The 20,528-nt window shown below is 41.0% G+C and overlaps 1 protein-coding gene across 2 annotated transcripts in view; it reads left to right on the top strand.

The window, feature by feature from the left end:
• Positions 1-20,528, top strand: part of NLGN1 (neuroligin 1) — an 854,057-nt gene that overhangs the window by 612,638 nt on the left and 220,891 nt on the right. The window lies entirely within an intron of this gene.

The following is a 20,528-nucleotide window of genomic DNA, read 5'->3' as shown; positions in this document are numbered from 1 at the left end:
GTGGCGTAGTGGATAGAGCGTCATCCCGGGGACTGAAGGGTCCTGGGTTCCATTCTGGTCAAGAGCACTTACCTCAGTGTATCTCAGTTGCAGGCTCCATCCACGCTAGGGCCTCTCCCTCTCCCTTCCACTCTTTATCAAGCAATGGAAAAATAGCCTCAGGTGAGGATTAACAACAACAAAGAGTTAATCAGATTTCCTTAGTTCAGGAAACCTGATAAAAGGATTATTATTTTACTATTAGGGTAAAACTATTTGCATGGGTCTTTGTACTCTTAGTGTTTTAACAATGACCTCAAGAAAAAGGTGCCATCTCAATATACAGAGATTTATTGCAAACATATTGGTAAGAACTGTTCCTATTCCTTTGCAAGAGCATGTGAAAAATTGAAACTCCGTAGTATATTTTCTTATATATAATTTAGCAGTGACTTGAAATTGCTTTTATATATAAAAAGATGACAATAGTATTTCCTCAAATGGACTCTAATACAGGAGTTTTGTTCTTTAAATAATAATGGAAAATTGAACATTGACGGAATAGCATTCATCTCTGCTTTATTAAGAGCAGCACTACTGCCTCTAATAGAAGCAAACGGACTTTATTCATTGCTTTCCTTTGTGTGTTTATGCCTCTTGCAGCTCTATATCAGTGCATGCTAAATGGGGTTGTGCAGAATTTCTGGGGGGATCTACTCAGGATCTTTCAGGCACAATCTCCTCAATGTGACATTGACTGGACTCCAGTTACCTCTTGTTTCCGTGTTTGAGCCCACATGACTATGTTCAAACCAACACATGCTTTTTTCTGTGCTTACATGGAATAAAAATGATATTCTTTTACTGATTTCAGAGAGGAAAGGAGAGATAGAAATATCAATGATGAGAGAGAATCATTGATTGGCTGCCTCCTGCATGCCCCACACTGAGGATCCAGCCCTCAACTGCCCTGACCTGGAATTGAACTCCTGGTTCATAGGTCAGTGCTCAACCACTGAGCAACATAGGCAGGGTAGACTGAAAATAATCTTAATGTAACTTTGTAAGTATCTGTTTCCTATGGATTATACCTTAGGAAATACAGATTTATACCTCTATTCCATAAGGGAACTCTCCATGCCCATGCTGCCTATTTTATAAAATTGAGGTGAACGTCAAACAGCTGTTATATAATTACATGTTTGTGAAGTATCAGAGGGTGGATTCCACTACTAAGCAAGGAATTGCTCTCTCATTCCTTAATTTTTTTTAGTGGTGTATCATCCACCCAACAAGTTTTACAGGAGCCAATAGTAAATATCTGTGAAAATTGTACATTATATTTATTAATTTTTTGGTTTGATGAATTACAAACAAATATGCCTTTTAAATTGTTAAGAGAAGTTATTAATGATTGATAGGTGAGATTTCTAGAGTTTTAAATATTTCTATTTTCACAATAAAATTAATATTAAAGCATAAAAGAGATGCCATTAGGTCAGAGGTTATATTGCTAATATTCTGAATATGAATATAGAATGTTAACAATATTCTGCCTTGATTTTAAACACTGACTGCATTATCCTATCTAATAAAGAGGTAATATGCAAATTAACCATCACTCTAACACACAAGATGGCTGCCCCCATGTGGTCACAAGATGGCCAGCAGGGGAGGGCAGTTGTGGGTGATCAGGCTACAGGGGAGGGTAGTTTGGGGGGACCAGGCCTGCAGGGGAGCAGTTAGGCATCGATCAGGCTGGCAGGGGAGTGGTTAGGGGCAATCAGGCAGGCAGGCAGTCAGGCAAGCGGTTGGGTGCCAGCAGTCCTGGATTGTGAGAGGGATGTCCGACTGCCCATTTAGACCCAATCCCACAGGCAGTTGGTCATCCCTCAAGGGGTCCCAGATTGGAGAGGTTGCAGGCTAGGCTGAGGGACACACACGCCCGTGCACGAATTTTGTGCACCGAGCCTCTAGTAAGTATATATTTGTGAAATGCACATTTCTTCATTTTCCCCAAGTTAGAGAGAAGACAAGATTCTAGTAACAGAAATTTATTTTGCAGTAAACCCTAAGGTTGCATATCTGTTCTATCAAGTAAAGGATTACAGTGTTAGCCAAGTTCAGACAGATAATTCTATATATAAGTGAAATGTTTTAAGATGGGATTTATAGATTGAGAATCATCCAAATCCATTTATTGAGTGGCTACCATATGAACATACCATTTATTTGCTTGAGAGAACTGAAAAAACATTTTTTTAAAACAGTTCTCATCCTTGGTAATTTTACAACCTGATATGAGGGATAAGAAAAATGAATAAATCTTAAACACACACACACACAAGGGTACACATAGCAAAGTATCAAGTAAGTATAAGGAACAGCAAAGACATGGTGTACTACTGGAGTCTAGAAAGTTTGTAGCTAGTTCTATCTATATCACTATTTTATTTGCATAGTTAAATAGTTTTATCCCCCCAAAATATTCTAGATAGTCTAAAATAGATATAATTTAAAGTTATTTCTTTAAGACAAAAATAATTGACAAAATTTATATGCAGGATTTTTTTTTTTTGTAGGAATAAGCAATTTGAAACCAAATAGGGACACTAGGTTTCAAAATGGATGATCTGAGGTTTAAACATTTGTGATAGGTGGGCAAAAAGCTATAGTATGAGCTTTCTAGAAGGCAATAAAAAGGAAAGCTAATCAAATTTTTATCTAGAAGATCTAAATAAAGCATATGTACAAGAAGAAACCCTATCCTCAGTACTCAGAAAGAAGGTAAATGTTTTGAATATATTCTCAAGAAGAGAACATGGGAGAGGGTCAACATCCCCAGGGGCATTGCTATAAACACAACAGACTTCAGAGGATTATTTTTTAAGTAATCCCTTCAGATGGACTGCTGGTTTAATATTAATTTGATCTGGAGATCAGTTGTGTTGTATAATTTCAGACCAGTCCTTTCAATATCTATATATATATAAAAGCCTAAGCAACCATTACAACCAAACAACTAGAATGACTGGTTGACCAGTCACTATGACATGCACTGACCACCAGGGGGCAGATGCTCAAAGCAGGAGCTGCCCCCTGGTGGTCAGTGCACTCCCAAAGCCAAACTCCCACAACTAGCCAACCTCCCATGGTCCCTCCCCACCACAGCCGGTCAACCTCCCATGGTCCCTCCCCTCAGCTAAGGCTCCAGGCACCAGAGAATCTGGGTCTGGGAAGCCTGTAGGAGGAGAGTGACCCTGATGCTGATCAAGACAGAGTAGCATCTCGGAGGAGACAGAAGGGGCAAGGCAACAGCCTAACTGCAAAGACTTAAAGTAAGCACCACCGCCATCTTACCTCTGCCACTGCACTATGCTGTACTGCTTGCCCTTCTGCCCCCATCAGCCACTTCTAGCTCGGCCCTGTGCCTTTCTGGGCTCCCATCCGCTGTTTGGCTAGAGCTCCTACAACATTGTACCACCATTGGCCAAAGTCAGCTACCTATCATGCTTGGGGGCAGAGCCCCCAGAGAAAGTGTGTGGCTGAGGTAGAAGAGATGACCTGTCTAACAGCAACTCTGCCCCAAGGAGAGTGAGGTGGCCCGAGTAGAGCTGTATTTCCACTTCAGAGCATAGCTGGTGTTCAGGCCATTTTGGGGTCCTTTGTCTGTTGTCTTTGCTTGCCACTACCTCAGCACATCTACACAACTAGATTGGAGCTAGCTGGCCAATCTCCCATGGTCCCCTCTCCCCCCCCCCCCCCCCCCCCGTGTGTGAATTTGTGCACTGGGCCTCTAGTTTTTTAATAATTCTTTATTGTTGAAAGTATTACATATGTCTCCCCCTTTTTGCCCATTGACCCCCTCCAGCCCCCCCCCCCCAGGCCTTCAGCATCCTCTTGTCTTTGTCCATGGGTTATGCATATAGGCATATGAGTTCTTTGGTTGATTACCCCCACCCCACACACACAACTTTCAAAGCTTTAGTTTCCTTATCTGAGAGGATTAGGTAGATTGGATTGTTTAGAAAAGACATTTTAGCTTAGTGTGGAAAAGAGAGGAGAGGTAAAAATCACTGGTGTGAATGCTGGTAAAGCAGGTGGAGACATTGAGTTTGGTCATATGTAAATTGACATCCTGATACAAGCTTAAGGAGATAGTTGGAAATAAGGCAACCAATCAGGGCTGAAGTAAAATTTGCAGATTAGTGTCATGTGTCACCAATTAGTTATGAGCAAAAACACCAATTTCTTCTGGAGGCACTGTAGAAGAGGCAAGAATCAAATCATAAAGATGGATGTGCCAATCTATAAGTAATGCCAAAATTAAGAGATTAAATAGGAGCCAACAAAGGTGATAGAAAAAACAGTTCAAGAATTTAAAGAGGATAATGATAAATGATTATTTATGAATCATAATAAAAAGCACCTGAGAATAAGAGATTAATAAATATGATAAAATACAATTAATGGATATAAGTTAAATACATATGAATTTTTATAATATAAGTAACTAGAGTGCACACAATTTGTGAACTCAGTTGGGGCGGTCCCTCAGCCCGGCCTGTGCCCTCTCACAGTCCAGGAGCCCTCAGGGGATGTCTGACTGACAGCTTAGGCCCGCTCCCTTAGGAGCACACTGAACACCACACAGCTCCTGCATTGAGCATCTGCCCCCCAATGGTCAGTGCAATGAACCTGGACATTCCGCTGTTCAGTTGATTTGCATATTAGCTTTTTTTTTTTAATGTTTCATGTCTTTTTATTTGGAACCAGCTTTTATTATTTTTTTTTAATTTCTTTATTGGTTAAGGTTGAAAAGTGGTGAAATAAGTAAAAAGTCAAACAAGTTAAATTATTGTAAATGTTAAAAGACAAGCACAGCATTCTTCTCCTTTGCAAAAGATAAGTTACATATCACTAGAAACAGATCCATGGTAGGATTCATGGAAGTAGAAAAATTCAAAATAATCACCCAAAACGAAGTAACAGGATTAAAGCAGAGAGAAGGAGACAAGTACTTCAGAGTATCTGAAACAGTATGGGCAAAGACTTGGAAGAGAGAAAGTATGAGACTTTGGGAACAGCTAATAACTATGTCAGTCATGTTGAGTACTGGAGTATACATAGACAGTTGTTATTGATATATTTGAAAGTTAGATTGAGACCCGAAATTGCTGGTATGTGAAACATTATATTTAATTGTTGGATGATAAGAAGCTTTTGAAGGTTTATGTGCTAATATGTGGCATGATCAGGGAAGTTCTTCAAGAAGACACATCGGACAGTAACGGTAGAACAAAGTAGAGCAGAATTCTGGGATGGGAGGTCTCAGTGTTATGACGAGAGTGTAGGTGGCCTGAACTAGGGAGGTCGCAATGGGAATGGAAGAAAGAATACGGACAGGGCTAGCGAACTTGGCCAGCAATCGGATGTCATTTGTAACTATTGGAAAATGACAGTGCAGCCTAAGGCTAATCCCTTATCTCCAGTGCCATCTTTCTTACTTAGTAAAAATGGATTATGGTGTTTTGCTTCCACCTGTCTCATAGATGCTGTCAGAATTGATTACACACATTTCCCCAAAGTAATCTAAAATGCTTTAATTCTTTGGAACTGGACACTATGTAAATACAATTATTCATTATGTATAAAAGAGGAATACAGAATGATGGATGTGCTGGGCCAACACAAGAGAACTGTTTAAGAATACTGAGAGAGAAAGGAGCCATATAATCACTATGGTGTTTAATGTTGAGGGCTAAAGACACCGATAGGAGAATCCTGAATAAAGGGAACTAGAGGAGGATACAACATTTGGGAGTTAAGACTGGTGAAAGAGGGCTGTGCTCTGTTAAATATTTTCAAGAGAAAAAGTGAGCATTTTAGGTTTACTGTTCAATATTAAGAAATAAGAAGAAAAATGTTTAAAATAAAAATCAGAGGTCATTTGTAGTGTCTATGAAAAGGGATGGGAAGAGTTATGCAGATAGGTGTACGTTCTGAATTTTATACCAAACATGACCAATACTTCCATGTGCTGCTGCATGACAGAATAGCATTTTATTTCGAAGACCATCACTAGAGTTCTAGAATTTAACTGACTAGAGTGCAAAAGAATAGGCATTATTATAGGCTACAAGGGTGCTGATATTAGGGAGTTAAACACTTGGAGTGCCCAGAAATGTCATTTTGGGGTTATGTTTTTATCTGATACTTCTGGTGATAATCCTGGAATTAAAGCAATTCGATTTAGCAAAATTTGTACACTGAAACTTCTACTTTTTTATTTTTCTTATTCCTAGCATGATTATGGTCCAGATTGAACAAGTATTTTTCACAGATAAAAGGTCCATGATAAACTGATAGAAAATAGCCCTAACCAGGTTGGCTCAGTGGATAGAGCATTGGCCTGTGTATTGAAAGGTCCCAGGTTCGATTCCGGTCAAGGGCATGTACCTTGGTTATGGGCACATCCCCAGTAGGTGGTGTGCAGGAGGCAGCAGATCAATGTTTCTCTCTCATCAATGTTTCTAACTCTCGATCCCTCTCCCTTCCTCTCTGTAAAAAATCAATAAAATATATTTTTTAAAAACTGATAGAAAATAGGGCATTATTTATCTTAAAAAGTAAGCTAGGCTTTGGATTAAAAAAATGAAATTAATTACTTTGTGCTTTAGGTCTTCCCTCTCTCGGAACTATACTGCACCAACCACTTGGACTTGTTCTCACCAAGGGTTTCTTTGAAGCTTTTTCTTTTCTCAGCTGATAATATCTTTAGATTGAACTCATGAATATTGAAGAACATTTGAAAATCACAGGAGGGAAGCTATAGTGGTGCAATGGGTACTAGAGCTATTGCTCTGCGGGCAAGAAGTGTCACTTCTGTCTCTTTAGCCAGTTGAGCATGATGACTCCAGCCACAGGGAGAAGAGTGCACTAGGTTGAGAGGTCGGATAATGGGAAAAAAACATTTTGGCTACAATCAGCAGAGAGTTGTCAAGGGGTGCGCTCAACAGTGCTCCTAAGGATGTCAGTATAACTACTCAACAGTGCAGGGGCATTTCACTGGAGATTAGGAGTTGGTGAGTATGCGAAATCACCAAGTCCATGGTTTGCAAAGAAATATCTCTGAGATTCTGATATTCTTTAGACTTCCCTCTTGGCCAAATGCAGGAGGTAAGAGACCAAGCAGGAGGTCTAGTCCCCTACTCCTGTCTACCACACTAAATCTGCTTTTACTTGTTTTACATACCGGAGTTGCAGGAATTATCACATTAAGAGATAAGATCTTACTCTTAAAAAAATGCTTTCTTTTTAGGATAAACGTGAGATTCAGGGAGTCAGAGTGAGTCACCTCAGTTCCCATGGGTCTCCCATTCCAGGGTGTCTGCCGCAATGCCATCATGCTCATTTGTGAAGAGTCCAAAGTGGGCTCTCTTAGCCCAAGTTTAAGAGACAGGCTAAGTGAGATTTGGTGCATCACCCCTGATGCCGGGAGCCGGTCCATGCTTGCTGTTTCAAGGGACCTGGCATATATGGCATACTGTTCTTAATATGTTTGCTCACCTTCTTGGCACTATGTGTTTTAACCAAGGTCTCTGAGAAAGGTTGTTTCCCCAGGTAGGGATTTTCCCCTGAAGTTAGGGAGGGAATAAAACCCCTCAACTAAGTGCCAGGTGGGTAATTAATCACTTTAACTATGAACAATCATGCTTAAGCTACATAATCTTTACTCCCTGGAATGGAGATAAGAAACGCCCTAACCTTTGGAATAGAGATTGATAGGATTGGAATCAACTGGTATAAATATAGATGTAACAAGACAGCAAGAGACAGAACTTAGAAGACAGAACTTAGAAGACAGAACTTAGAACACAGAACTTAGAACACAGAACTTAGAACACAGAGCTTAGATCACAGAACCAAGAGAGACAGAACCTACAAAGAACATTCTCTAGAGACAGAAGAACTTCGCTGGAGAGAACATGGCAAAAGATCCTGGACAGAAACTGGCCTCAGAACCTAGAGACAGAACCTAGCGAGAGAACATGGCAAAAAATCCTGGACTGAACCTGACTACAGAAATTGGCAAGAGAACCTAACTAGAACCTGGTGACTGAACCTGGCTGGAGAGAGAACCTAGCGAGGGAACATGGCTACAGAACCTGGCTGGAGAACCTGGAGAACCTAGCAAGAGAACATGGACACAGAACCTGGCTGGAGATCCTAAGCAGAACCTCTCTGGAGATCCAGACTAGAACTTGGCTGGAGATCCTGGCTAGAGGTCCTGGCTAGGCTGCTGATCAACTGAACGCTGTCTCCATGACATTCCTTCTTCGCCGACTCCGTCCACACCTTTGGGGACCCCTGGACCCGCTGGGGTTGGACCCCGGCACCCTGATATGTTGCCAAGCCCCACATTTCACTGATGAGGCCGTTTCAATTTCACCTCTGCATGCCGGCAGCTGCCACACACACCAAGGAGAGCTCCCATTTGCTTTTCTGTGAATTGGCGTTCGTGGTAGCAGATTTCTTACAATCTGCTGTGAGGCAGACTTCTTAGAATCAATTTGTAATGGCTCTGACTTTCTCTTACCCTTATGTATGGCAATCAACTCTACGTGGACGCCTGGAGGATGCTTCAGGGTCATGAATGAGATTGAAAAGCTTATAAACCAGGGCATCTCATGAAAACTAAGGGAAAGGGGTAAGTATGGGACTCAGGGCTGTGGGGAGAACTAATGGGATCAAATCAATAAAAGGAGGTGTTTCTTGAGAGCAAGTGACATTAGCTTGTGTGAAAGCCCGAAAAAGACTGTGGAAGTAGACTTTGTGTCATTAATATATTTACCGCACCCAACCAGGAATAACAAATATCCCTGGTGCATAGACAAGCCTCATATGCTTTTGCTCTATCTAATTTTCTGTTTGTCTGAAGATACAGTGCAATACTATTAAAAGGAGATATAGATTTATGCGTTGGGCAGTGATAGCTCTCGACATGCGTGTTCTCTGATTTTCCAGTGCCCATAAAGGCCTCCTGCCTCTCTGTGGAGAAATTTAGTTATTCATGTAACATAATTTGTTTGCCCACTTAGCTCAAGGCTCACACACTCCAAACAATTCTTCAGTAAGATGTTAATTTCTCCTTTTACTTGCAGCCTCATACTCATGTTGAGGTGTCCTGGGCTTTCTCCTCTATGAACCAGTTTATGAAGGTACCAGGTGGGAAGTGACAAATGAGATAGCCATTCAATCTGGGGCAAAGGTAGGGCATGTGTTAGGTAGGGACCAAATTACTCTGTGCGTCAATCTGTAAAGACATATATGTTTAAGATATAGTCTGACATGATTCTGGGTTGATAGCATGTGCTACTTTTCTGCTTTCCTCGTAAGAATATTAATATTTTTCCTCTGGAGGCTTTATTAAAGAGTTAAGAGAATTGATGATTTTTTTAAAATTTAGCAAGGGATGTACTTGAAATGCATAACTTATCATAAATGAGCACCAACACTTAAAAAAGCCAGGAGGCAAAGTTTATTAGGACCTGTTAACATATTAGCTTAAATACATTTTAGCAAATAGCCGTATTTCTTATTAAGCTCATATTTCAATGCATTAAGTAAGGTGATAGAGAGGTATATTTCAATATGGCAATAAAGATCAAATGGCACAACCAAATTTATGTGATGGGGAGCCTTGAGGCTAATATTTTACTGTGCCATTGATTTAAACTCTCATCTTCTTATTCTGTAGTAGGACAAAGGTGAGGTAATTGGGTGCTTCTATTGGCGGGTGTACCATTTTAGCATCGGTGTCGCTGAAGCTAATGGCAGAAATCTGTGAGATTTTTAGTGCTGCAAATTTGACAACAAAATTCACAATCAATAGACTTTTAAGAGGATTCCCAATTTGGCTTAATCAGTATTACATTTCAGGGCCAACAGCTTTGTGCAAGTAGCAGCAGTACCCTCTCTATCAAAAATGCTTCTAACAAAATAGATGGCACAGTAATATTTTTTAAAATATACTTTATTGATTTTTTACAGAGAGGAAGGGAGAGGCATAGAGAATTAGAAACATCAATCAGCTACCTCCTGCACACCCCACACTGGGGATGTGCCCGAAACCAAGGTACATGCCCTTGACGAGAATCGAACCTGGGACCTTTCAGTCTGCAGGCTGACACTCTATCCACTGAGCCAAACCAGTTAGGCGGGGCAGTAATATTTTATAGCTATCTAGTCACCCCCTCATCCAGGTAGGGCCATTATGGAATGAGGTAATTTGTACCCCTTGCCTATTCTCGTACTGTTCCCAAAGCACACGTGTAGGGCATTCTTCTTTTATCGCATTCCGTCAGAGAAATATTATCTTTTAGGGGGGATAATGGATGGTTGAAGCAAGTGCCCTGAAATTGACATTAAAAAACAAAACAAAAAAACAACAACTTGGCTCTGAATCTCTTGCCTTCAAGATTTAATATTATGCATTTAGGGGTCAATTCCTCAATACCCCTGAGTCTCAGTGTGCTCAGCAACAACACAGAAGTAATTTTACTTTTTGCTCTACGCAGGTCCCATACTGTTACGGTCATTAAAAATGATGAAGCCCTGACTGGTTTGACTCAGTGGATGGAGCGTTGGCCTGCGGACTCAGGGGTCCCGGGTTCGATTCCGGTCAGGGCCATGTACCTTGGTTGCGGGCACATACCCAGTGGGGAGTGTGCAGGAGGCAGCTGATCGATGTTTCTCTCTCATCGATGTTTGTTATTCTCTATCCCTCTTCCTCTCCCTTTCTCTCTGTAGAAAAAAAAGAATAAATAAAATATATATTTAAAAAAATGATGAAGCAGGTGAAAGTATTTTGTAAACTGTGAGTCAACAGACAAAGGATTATTGTTATATTTTTAAAAACCTGTGCTTCTATATGGTCCCATGGCCACAGTTTTATTAACTATAAATTCAGCTTTTGGAATGGACTATATTTATATACTTTTGACATCATATTTAATTGAATGCACTTTCTTCATTTTTTTTCACTTCTATTAGTTTGAAACCATTTCAAGTAAACTTATATATACATTTGAAGCCATTACTTTGATCGGTCAGTGTCTGGAAAAAGAGCATTAGGGAGTAAGTGAAGCTAATGATCATTGAGCTCCAGGTACCAATATTGAGCAGTTGTTTCCCTTTTTATTTTGGCTCTACCCTTTTCCTTCTTTTCTTTCTCCTTAGAGCTGCCCTGTCTTTATTCTCTTTTTCTGTTCCTGAATTCTTTTTTGTTGTTGTTGTTGTTGTAATAAAAATATTTTATTATGTGCCCTGCAGACATTTAAAAAACAGAATTTCAATCACATTTTTTACCTGCCGATTGCATGATTTTTTTTACCAGGATGTTATTAATGAGGTTCTTTTTTTTTTTTTAATTTATTTTTTTAATTAAATCTTTATTGTTCAGATTATTACATTTGTTCCTCTTTTTCCCCCCCATAACTCCCCTCCTCCCAGTTCCCGCCCCACCCTCCACCCTCACTCCCCACCCACTGTCCTCATCCATAGGTGCCCAATTTTTGTCCAGTCTCTTCCCGCATCTCCCACATCCCTTCCCGCCCCCCCCCCCCAGAATAGTCAGTCCATTCCCTTTCTATGTCCCTGATTCTATTATGATCACCAGATTATTTATTCACTTGATTCTTAGATTCACTTGTTGATAGATGCATGTTTGTTGTTCATAATTTGTATCTTTACCTTTTTCTTCTTCTTCCTCTTCTTAAAGGATACCTTTCAGCATTTCATATAATACTGGTTTGGTGGTGATGAACTCCTTTAGCTTTTCCTTATTTGTGAATCTCTTTATCTGACCTTCAGTTCTAAATGATAGCTTTGCTGGATAAAGTAATCTTGGTTGTAGGTTCTTGGTATTCATCACTTTGAATATTTCTTGCCATTCCCTTCTGGCCTGCAAAGTTTCTGTTGAGAAATCAGCTGACAGTCGTATGGGTACTCCCTTGTAGGTAACTGAGTTTCTTTCTCTTGCTGCTTATAAGATTCTCTCTTTGTCTTTTGCTCTTGGCATTTTAATTATGATGTGTCTTGGTGTGGTCCTCTTTGGATTCCTTTTGTTTGGGGTTCTCTGCGCTTCCTGGGCCTGTAAGTCCATTTCTTTCACCAGGTGGGGGAAGTTTTCTGTCAATATTTCTTCAAATAGGTTTTCAATATCTTGCTCTCTCTCATCTTCTGGCACCCCTATAACTCGGATGTTGGTATGCTTGAAGCTGTCCCAGAGGCTCCTTACACTATCTTCGTATTTTCGGATTCTTTTTTTATTTTGCTTTTCTGTTTGGGTGTTTTTTGCTTCTTCACATTTCAAATCTTTGCCTTGATTCTTGCGCTCCTCTGGTCTGCTGTTGGGAGTCTGTATAGTATTCTTTATTTCAGTCCGTATATGCTTAATTTCTAGTTGGTTCTTTATCATAACATTGAGGGTCTCATTAGATTTCTTGAGGATCTCACTACATTTATCTGCGGCTTCTAGACAGTTCTTAAGAGACCTTAAAAGTGTGGTTCTGAACTCAATATCCTCCATTGACAGTTTTGTCCTGTTTCTTTGTCTCCACATTTTTTATGCTTTCTTGGTGCACCCCCTAGTGGTCTTTGTGTGCAGTCTTGTTGTAGTTAAGCCTTGATTGTTGTCAGCAATACCGGGGGTGATTTGACCTCCAGGCTAACTGGCTATGAGAGTCCCTCTGTTCCTGAATTCTTATCCTTCTTTCCCAACTTTTACTTTTCAATTCCTCCTTTGTTTTATTTTGCTACCTTCTCCTTGGATGTCTAGCTATTAGAGGGGAAAAAATCATAAAATTGTTTAAAATTCTTACTTTAAATGTTTTACCTTCCTTTATTATTGCAAATTCTGAAATTTTCAATCAAGGGAATATATTCATGCCAAACTTCTTGAATATTTTTTTCATATGCCATACAAATCTGAACAGTTCCCAAACGATAGGGAGTCTTTAAAAAGATCATTGAAACTTTTAGGGACATGCAGTAATTTTTGACAGACTTTTGTAAATAAGCTAACTTGTTCACAGTATAGCTTAATTCTGAACAAAAGATATGGCTCCTTGTTGAGTTTCCACTGAGTTATGAGCAACTAGACACCAAGGACTAGGTCTAATTCATTGCTGTATCCCAAGTGCCTAGCTTAGACCTCTGAACAACTAAGCAAAATGAAAAACTGACAGATTTGGGAAACCTGAGGCAGGGTTTTGAAACAGCAATGAGGTTGCACTCACACATCAAGAAAACCTCAGTGGATATATGGAGTCCAGCTAGACTCCTTCTATGGGGCAAACCACACTCAAACAAACAATTTGATTTAAAAATCATTTGGCATTCTAGACCTAGGCAGTTGTGAGAAACACAAAGATGTCTATAATAAAATCAGTCATTGGCAAAGAGTTTATAACCTGGAAGAGATGAATTAAATGAGTTTCTTAATAAAACATATTGGTCTACTTAATCCGTCATAATCGGACCCTTTTCTCTCTATTTTACTTTCTTGCCATTTCCCCTTCCTATGCCTCAGGTATTCTAAATTGGTGCCTCTCAAACTGGTTTGACAGATCAGTTGCTTTTGATTGTTCATTTTATTTCTAATTTACAGTGGAGGAGGACATGGTCCTACTGCATGTGACTAGGAAACTACTCATGACACGTGACTTGCTACACTTCCCCTACAGTCCAAGAACTCCTTTATACTATGTTCAAGGCCACCATGAGTCCACTGATGCTTTGATGTCACAGCAGGGTCTACTTTCCATAAAACTGTGTACACATTTATTCCCAGTGTCTAAACTTATCTCTTGTGGACAGTTTGCCAGTGAGTTAATGCAGCAATTTTCAACTGGTGTGCTGCAAGAGTTTTTAAAACATGCAATATCTGATTATTTAATTAGGGGCACTGACCTCTTTTCCCTTATCCATGTTCGGCAAACTGCGGCTCGTGAGCCACATGTGGCTCTTTGGCCCCTTGAGTGTGGCTCTTCCTAAGCCTTAGGAGTACCCTAATTAAGTTAATAACAATGTACCTACCTATATAGTTTAAGTTTTAAAAATTTGGCTCTCAAAAGAAATTTCAATTATTGTACTGTTGATATTTGGCTCTGTTGACTAATGAGTTTGCCGACCACTGTATTGTCAAAAAAAAAGTCGTGACTCAGTGGGTGAGCCTCAACCTATGAACCAGGAGGTTGTGGTTCAGTTCCCAGTCAGGGAACATGCCCGGGTTGTGGGCTCAATCCCCAGTAGGGGGCGTGCAGGAGGCAGCCAATCAGTGATTCTCTCTCATCATTGATGTTTCTATCTCTCTCCCTTCCTCTCTGAAATCAAATACAAATATATTTTTTAAAAAAACTTTAAAAAATGAAAACAGAACACAACAATAGCCATCTGGAGTGAATGAATCAAAATTATACCTTTTTTTATCAGATCGCCAAAAAATGTATTTTTTGGTGTGCTGCAGAATTCTAATAATTAGTTTATGTGTGCCATGAGATTAAAAAAGGTTGAAAATGACTGAGTTAGTGGATTGTGGTTTTAAGCAACACTCTTAAATCACTTGCAACTTGCAAACCATGTGGTACCCTCTGCTAGTCCACTTGTGCTTTCTCCTTCCTGGAATGACTCTGACTTCTCCTGAGTAACCCCCAGCTTAACTGTCAAAACTCAGCACCTCGAGCCACCTCCTCGGAAGCCATGCAAGATGGTGGTTCACATCCCCACTGCTCTGCTTAGCCTCCGCTTATATCACAGCCCTCATTACCTGCATGTGCGCACATGGGTTCATCTTTCTGAGTAAAAATCCTTAAAGAAAAGGCCTGTCTTTTCTCTCCAGTGCCTAAAAGTGCCTGGTGGTCACCACAACATTTAATATCTAATTACTAAATAAATGAATCGCCGAATGAACCAAAGGGCATGTAGATGGCTCCGGCAACACAGAATAGGAAGATAATGTATTCATTCTGGTTGAAGGACCTGGAGAATATTTCACTGAAGAAGCAGCATTTGAACTAGCCTTGGGAAGAAGAGGATGTTGGCTGGCTTAGGAAGGAGCAATACAGGCTTCCGGTTTGAGATGGCAGTGGACAAAGACCCTGAACTCACCTCCTCCCATGAACACATTGAATTTACATCTTCGAACAGAGCAATTCCCCTGTAGAGGGCATACAGGAGGTGGACAATCATAGATTCTCTCTCATCGTTGATGTTTCTCTCTCTCCCTCTCCCTTCCTCCCTGAAATCAATAATTTTTTTAATTTTTTTATAAAGAAAGAAACTGACTTATCTTATGTGGCTAGAATTATAGGCATCTGGCGGACAAAGGTAGAGAGAAATCTGAAAAGCAGGGCATTTGTGAAATCATGAAAGATTTGGGGCATTTTGGAAAGATTCACTCATGTGTTCTGTTCAGCACTCCCCAGCAACAACTGAACACCATGTACTACCTTCTGTCTTGCCTCTAAAACAGTGGTCGGCAAACTGCGGCTCGCAAGCCACATGCGGCTCTTTGGCCCCTTGAGTGTGGCCACGAAGTTTCAATCGCACTGTAAGTGCGTGCCTGCACATGGTATTTTGTGGAAGAGCCACACTCAAGGGGCCGCAGTTTGCCGACCACTGCTCTAAAACATAATCCTCACCCTCAGACAGCTAGTGAAGTGGCTGGGCAAGCAACAATGTCTTCAGATTTTAAGAATAAAATGGTTTAACATATATTAAACAGGTAAAGCAATGCCTGGCACATTGGGAGCACCCTGTAAATGTTAGCAATAATCACTTCCATACTTGATTTCTTCTCTTAATCTTATCAATAAAGTCAGAACATTTTTTAAAATGCATTCAAATCTAAATGTCAACTCTTTCATATACATATGTTAGAGAAAACAAGCCACCAAACAGCTAATAAGTGATATGAAATCTCAATTTAATCCTCTCTGAAGGTTTTAATTATCCTGACTTAATTATCTAAAGTGGACATGCAGACGGCCAAGAGACATATAATGTCAGGTATGTCTATCCAATAAAACAGGACATTGAATTTGTTTTGTTTGTCTCTTTTAGCAGTAGTTTGCAGCCCATCTATCTGTCTGAACAGAATCTAAGTATAAATTGTGTTTTTCATAAGCTCCAACATGTATTGAGAGCAGATTATATCAAGCAGTGTGCTCCGGTTTTTCATGCATTACCTCTACTGTTTAATCCTCACAACTCTATGAGGCAGATACTATTATTATCCTTTTTTAAAGATGAGAAAGCTAAGGCTTAAAGGGATTAAACAATTTGCCTAAGGAAATTAGAACACAGCTCTATCCCCAGAAATCAAGCTCTTAACCATATCTTACAGCCTATCTATCCAGAAATACATTTTAGATATTTTGTAGTGTTGTAGTAACTGTATTGGGTGATTCCTCTTGTCTCCATTTCTCCCATACTTTATGCTTCATTATTTCAAATGTGTTTTCTTAATAATGATAGTAGAGTTTATTTTTCTTTTCTTTTTTTCAAAATCAGGTTCTTGGGGTTCTGAAAGCAGTTTATACTGAAAACAAACATAGACTGGAAAAAATTTTTTGAAATATTTTTCATCTTGGAAAATAATTACTTTTTCTTTTTATTGAATTATATGTAATATCAAATTATCATTCACATGTCGTTTGAATAATCAGTCTATTTTTTTTTTCTTTTTACTAACTCAGTGTTATAATTTTCTTAAAAGTAGTAAATGTAACATCTTTTATTGGACCAGGTTTTACTATCAGCACAGAGAAGAATTCAAAGTTCTCACCACATAATTCTTGAAGACCATTTTTATTTTTTTATTTTTAAATATGTTTTTATTGATGTCAGAGAGGAAGGGAGAGGGAGAGAGAGAGAAAAACATCAATGATGAGAGAGAATCATTAATTGGCTGTTTCCCGCATGACCCCCACTGCGGGTCGAGCCCACACCCCGGGCAATGTGCCCTTGACTGGAATCAAACCCGGGACCTTTCAGTCCACAGGCTGACCCTCTATCCACTGAGCCAAACTGGCTAGGGCTTGAAGACTTTTTTTATAGTCACTCTTCAAAGAGAGAATGGTCATTTGTTTTTATTTTCCTGTAATAAAGCATTTACTTAAACATTACATTTCTGTATGTCATTTGCAAAAAAGCTCAAATGTAGTATTTCAGACTTAAGAAAACCATTCTCCTTTTTAATAAATTGAGAAGCTTTGTCATTTATTATGATAAACATGAACTTGATCAAATTACTAATAAAGGACTTCTAATTTATCTTTTGATGCTTTCATCACCTTAGGGAATACAGTTTTTTAAATAATGTGACTTTTAAGTCACATATATACTTTTTTTCATTGTTCTATATTAGGATTAATTACTTGCTGACTAGCATTTTGAGTTGGGTCCTATTTTCCTCTCACCTAATTACATCCAATCATTTTGTTATCCTTCTGTAATTTTATGACAACTCTACCTCAAGTATTGTGACTGTAGATTGATGTGCCACAGCTTCTTATATTCTTGTAATTTAGGGCCTATTAGTGGCAGACTGGGGGAAAAAAAAAAACAAGAACTTAATTGCTTTCAAATTGGCTGTAAATTGTAATTAGAGGAGAAGAGAAGTAAGTCATAATTTAGGTGTTTTGTATCACAACAAAATTTAGAGGCATTGATCTGTCAGGGCACTGTTTTTTGTGGGGGAGGGGGACAATTCCTGGTAATTAGACATTATGCTGCAATGCTTAGCCGAAACAGAAGTCAGCACCTGTGGAGTTGCTGATGAGCTTTAATTTGACAGCAGGACTCCTTGTCATCCCATAGCCCTAGGTCTGGGGGTTTGAAAGCATAACTATATATATACTAGAGGCCCAGTGCACGAAATTTGTGCACCGGGAGGGGGGTGGGGTCCCTCAGCCTGGCCTGCGATGATGCCAGTGTCCCTCGCCCCAGCCTCTGGCCACAGGCCCCTCCTCTCCCTCCACGTGGCTGGGGTGTGGACACTGGGCTCGCATTGCTGGGGCAAGGCTGCCAGCATCCCACCCCGGCCACTATGGGAGCCGCCATCTCTTTTGTGGAGTGATGGTTAATTTGCATATTACTCTTTTATTAGATAAGATACTGGAGGCCTGGTGCACTCAGGGGAAAGAGGTCCTTCAGCCTGGATTGCGAGAGGGCACAGGCCAGGCTGAGGGACCCCACTGGTGCAGGATCCAGGCCAGGGAGGAATGTGGGAGGTTGGCCAGCTGGGTAGGGAATGTGGGAGGGATCCAGGGCAGGTCTGGCCCATCTCGCTCAGTCCCAATTGGCTGGACCCCAGCAGCAAGCTAACCTACTGGTTGGATATGTATAAGCCTAATATGACGTGCACTGACCACCAGGGGGCAGATGCTCTGACCAGTAGGTTAGCTTGCTTCTGGGGTCCAGCCGATTGGGACTGAGCATGATGGGCCGGACACGCCCTGGAGCCTTCCCACAGTCCTTCCCCAGCTAGCCAATCTCCCACATTCCTCCCCGGCCCTGATCGTGCACCGGTGGGGTCTCTCGGCCTGACCTGCACCCTCTTACAATCCAGACTGAGGGACCTGGTGCACAGATTCCTTCACATTGAAAGGAAAATAATTTGAAGAAATATTTCAATATTGCTATTTGCCCTTTCTCCCTCAGTGCCTGGGAGCCAGGTGGCAGCCCCGCCCTCCACCACCGTCGATGATTGCTGTCTGCAGGGTGATCTGCGGGGCAATCGGGCCCCCACTTGCATCCACCTTGGCCTGGTGCCCCCGCTCACCTGCTCCACCATCCCTCTGCGGTCCCTCTCTTGTTGGGGCCCATCAGGGCTGGCAGCGCCTCCACTGCCTCCTGCTTCCAGTGCCGTTTCGCCAATGCCTGCCATGTTCTGCACCGCCTCCTGGTGGTCAGCGCACGTCATAGCGAGCGGTCAAACTCCCAGTCAAACTCCCAGTTGAGGGGACAATTTGTTTATTAGGCTTTTTTATATAGGATATATTTTTATATAGGATATATATACTAGAGGCTGGGTGCATGAATTCGTGCACAGGTAGGGTCCCTCAGCCTGGCCAATGATCAGGGCTGATTGGGACCAGCTGACTGAGTGGAGGGACCATGGGTGGTTGACTGGCTGTGGGAAGTTGGCTGTGGGAGCACACTGACCACCAAGGGGCAGCTCCTGCATTGAGCATCTGCCCCCTCATAGTCAGTGCACGTCATAGTGACCACATAGTCAACTGGTCATTTGGTTGTTTGGTCGTTTGGTCGCTTAGGCTTTAGATAGATAGATAGATAGATAGATAGATAGATAGATAGATAGATAGATAGATAGATATAGATAGATAGATAGATAGATAGATAGATAGATAGATAGATGATAGATAGATGATAGAGAGAGAGAGAGAGAGAGAGAGAGAGAGAGAGATAGACATAGACATACACATACATATACATATACATATACATATACATATACATATACATATACTAGAGGCTTGGTGCATGAAATGCATGCACTGGGGAGGGGGTCCATCAGCCTGACCTGCACCCTCTCACAGTCTGGAAGCCCTTGGGGGATGTCCGACTGCCAGCTCAGGCAGGGAGCGGGCCTAAACTGGCAGTCGGATATCCCTCCAGCAGTCCGGGACCCCTCGCTCCTTACCGCCCACCTGCTCACTGCTTCTTACTGCTCAGCTCGTTGCTCCTTAGCACTGCCATGGAGGTGGGAGGCTCCTGCCTCTGACACTGTGCTTGCCAGCCAAGAGCCCGGCTTCTGGCTGAGCGGCGCTCCTCCTGTGAAAGTGCACTGACCTCCAGGGGGAAGCTCCTGTGTTGAGCGTCTGCCCCCTGGTGGTCAATACGCATCATAGCTACCGGTTGTTTGGTCATTCCACCATAATGGTTGCTTAGGCTTTTATTATATAGATAGCCTTCCACCAAGACACAGGACATAGAAATGAGTTGCTTGGCAAGTGGATTTGAAGAATCACCCTCCATTAAAGTTGTCTAATCTCTCATATACATTATTGTTGCCACCAGAAGCCATCTCTGGCTGAAAGTAATATTGATCCTACAATGGTCATGGTGTGGATTTGGGTGCCACATCTATCACCCATTGCTCTCCAGAGTTCATTCTGCTCATCTGACTTGCTAGGTGAGATCCTTTTTACCTCTCAGGTCTCCATTAGCATCACCCCCAAAGCTCAATCAAAAAGGATGACTTTCCCTTATAGAGAAGAAGTCATCTGCAATCAAGGGAACTGAAGCTGCTAAATTCCCTGGTTATAAATACAAAACTACTTCTGCTTAGTGGGAGTGGGGGGGAAGGGTAAATAATTTTCTTTAATTTGCTATATCCATCCTTCTACTTCTCTCTTAATAAAATGAAAAAAATCTTAGATATTGAAGAGATGTCCTAGATATTGTGAAGTCAGATATAGAGGGAAAAATAAAAGATTCAGATTAGCATTCTCCCTGGGCAT

This window comes from Myotis myotis, unplaced genomic scaffold, assembly GCF_014108235.1.
Source record: "Myotis myotis isolate mMyoMyo1 unplaced genomic scaffold, mMyoMyo1.p scaffold_m19_p_2, whole genome shotgun sequence".
Classification (NCBI taxonomy): Eukaryota; Metazoa; Chordata; class Mammalia; order Chiroptera; family Vespertilionidae; genus Myotis; species Myotis myotis.
The sequence above is the reverse complement of the archived record's forward strand: the minus strand, read 5'-3'. Positions and strand labels throughout refer to the sequence as shown.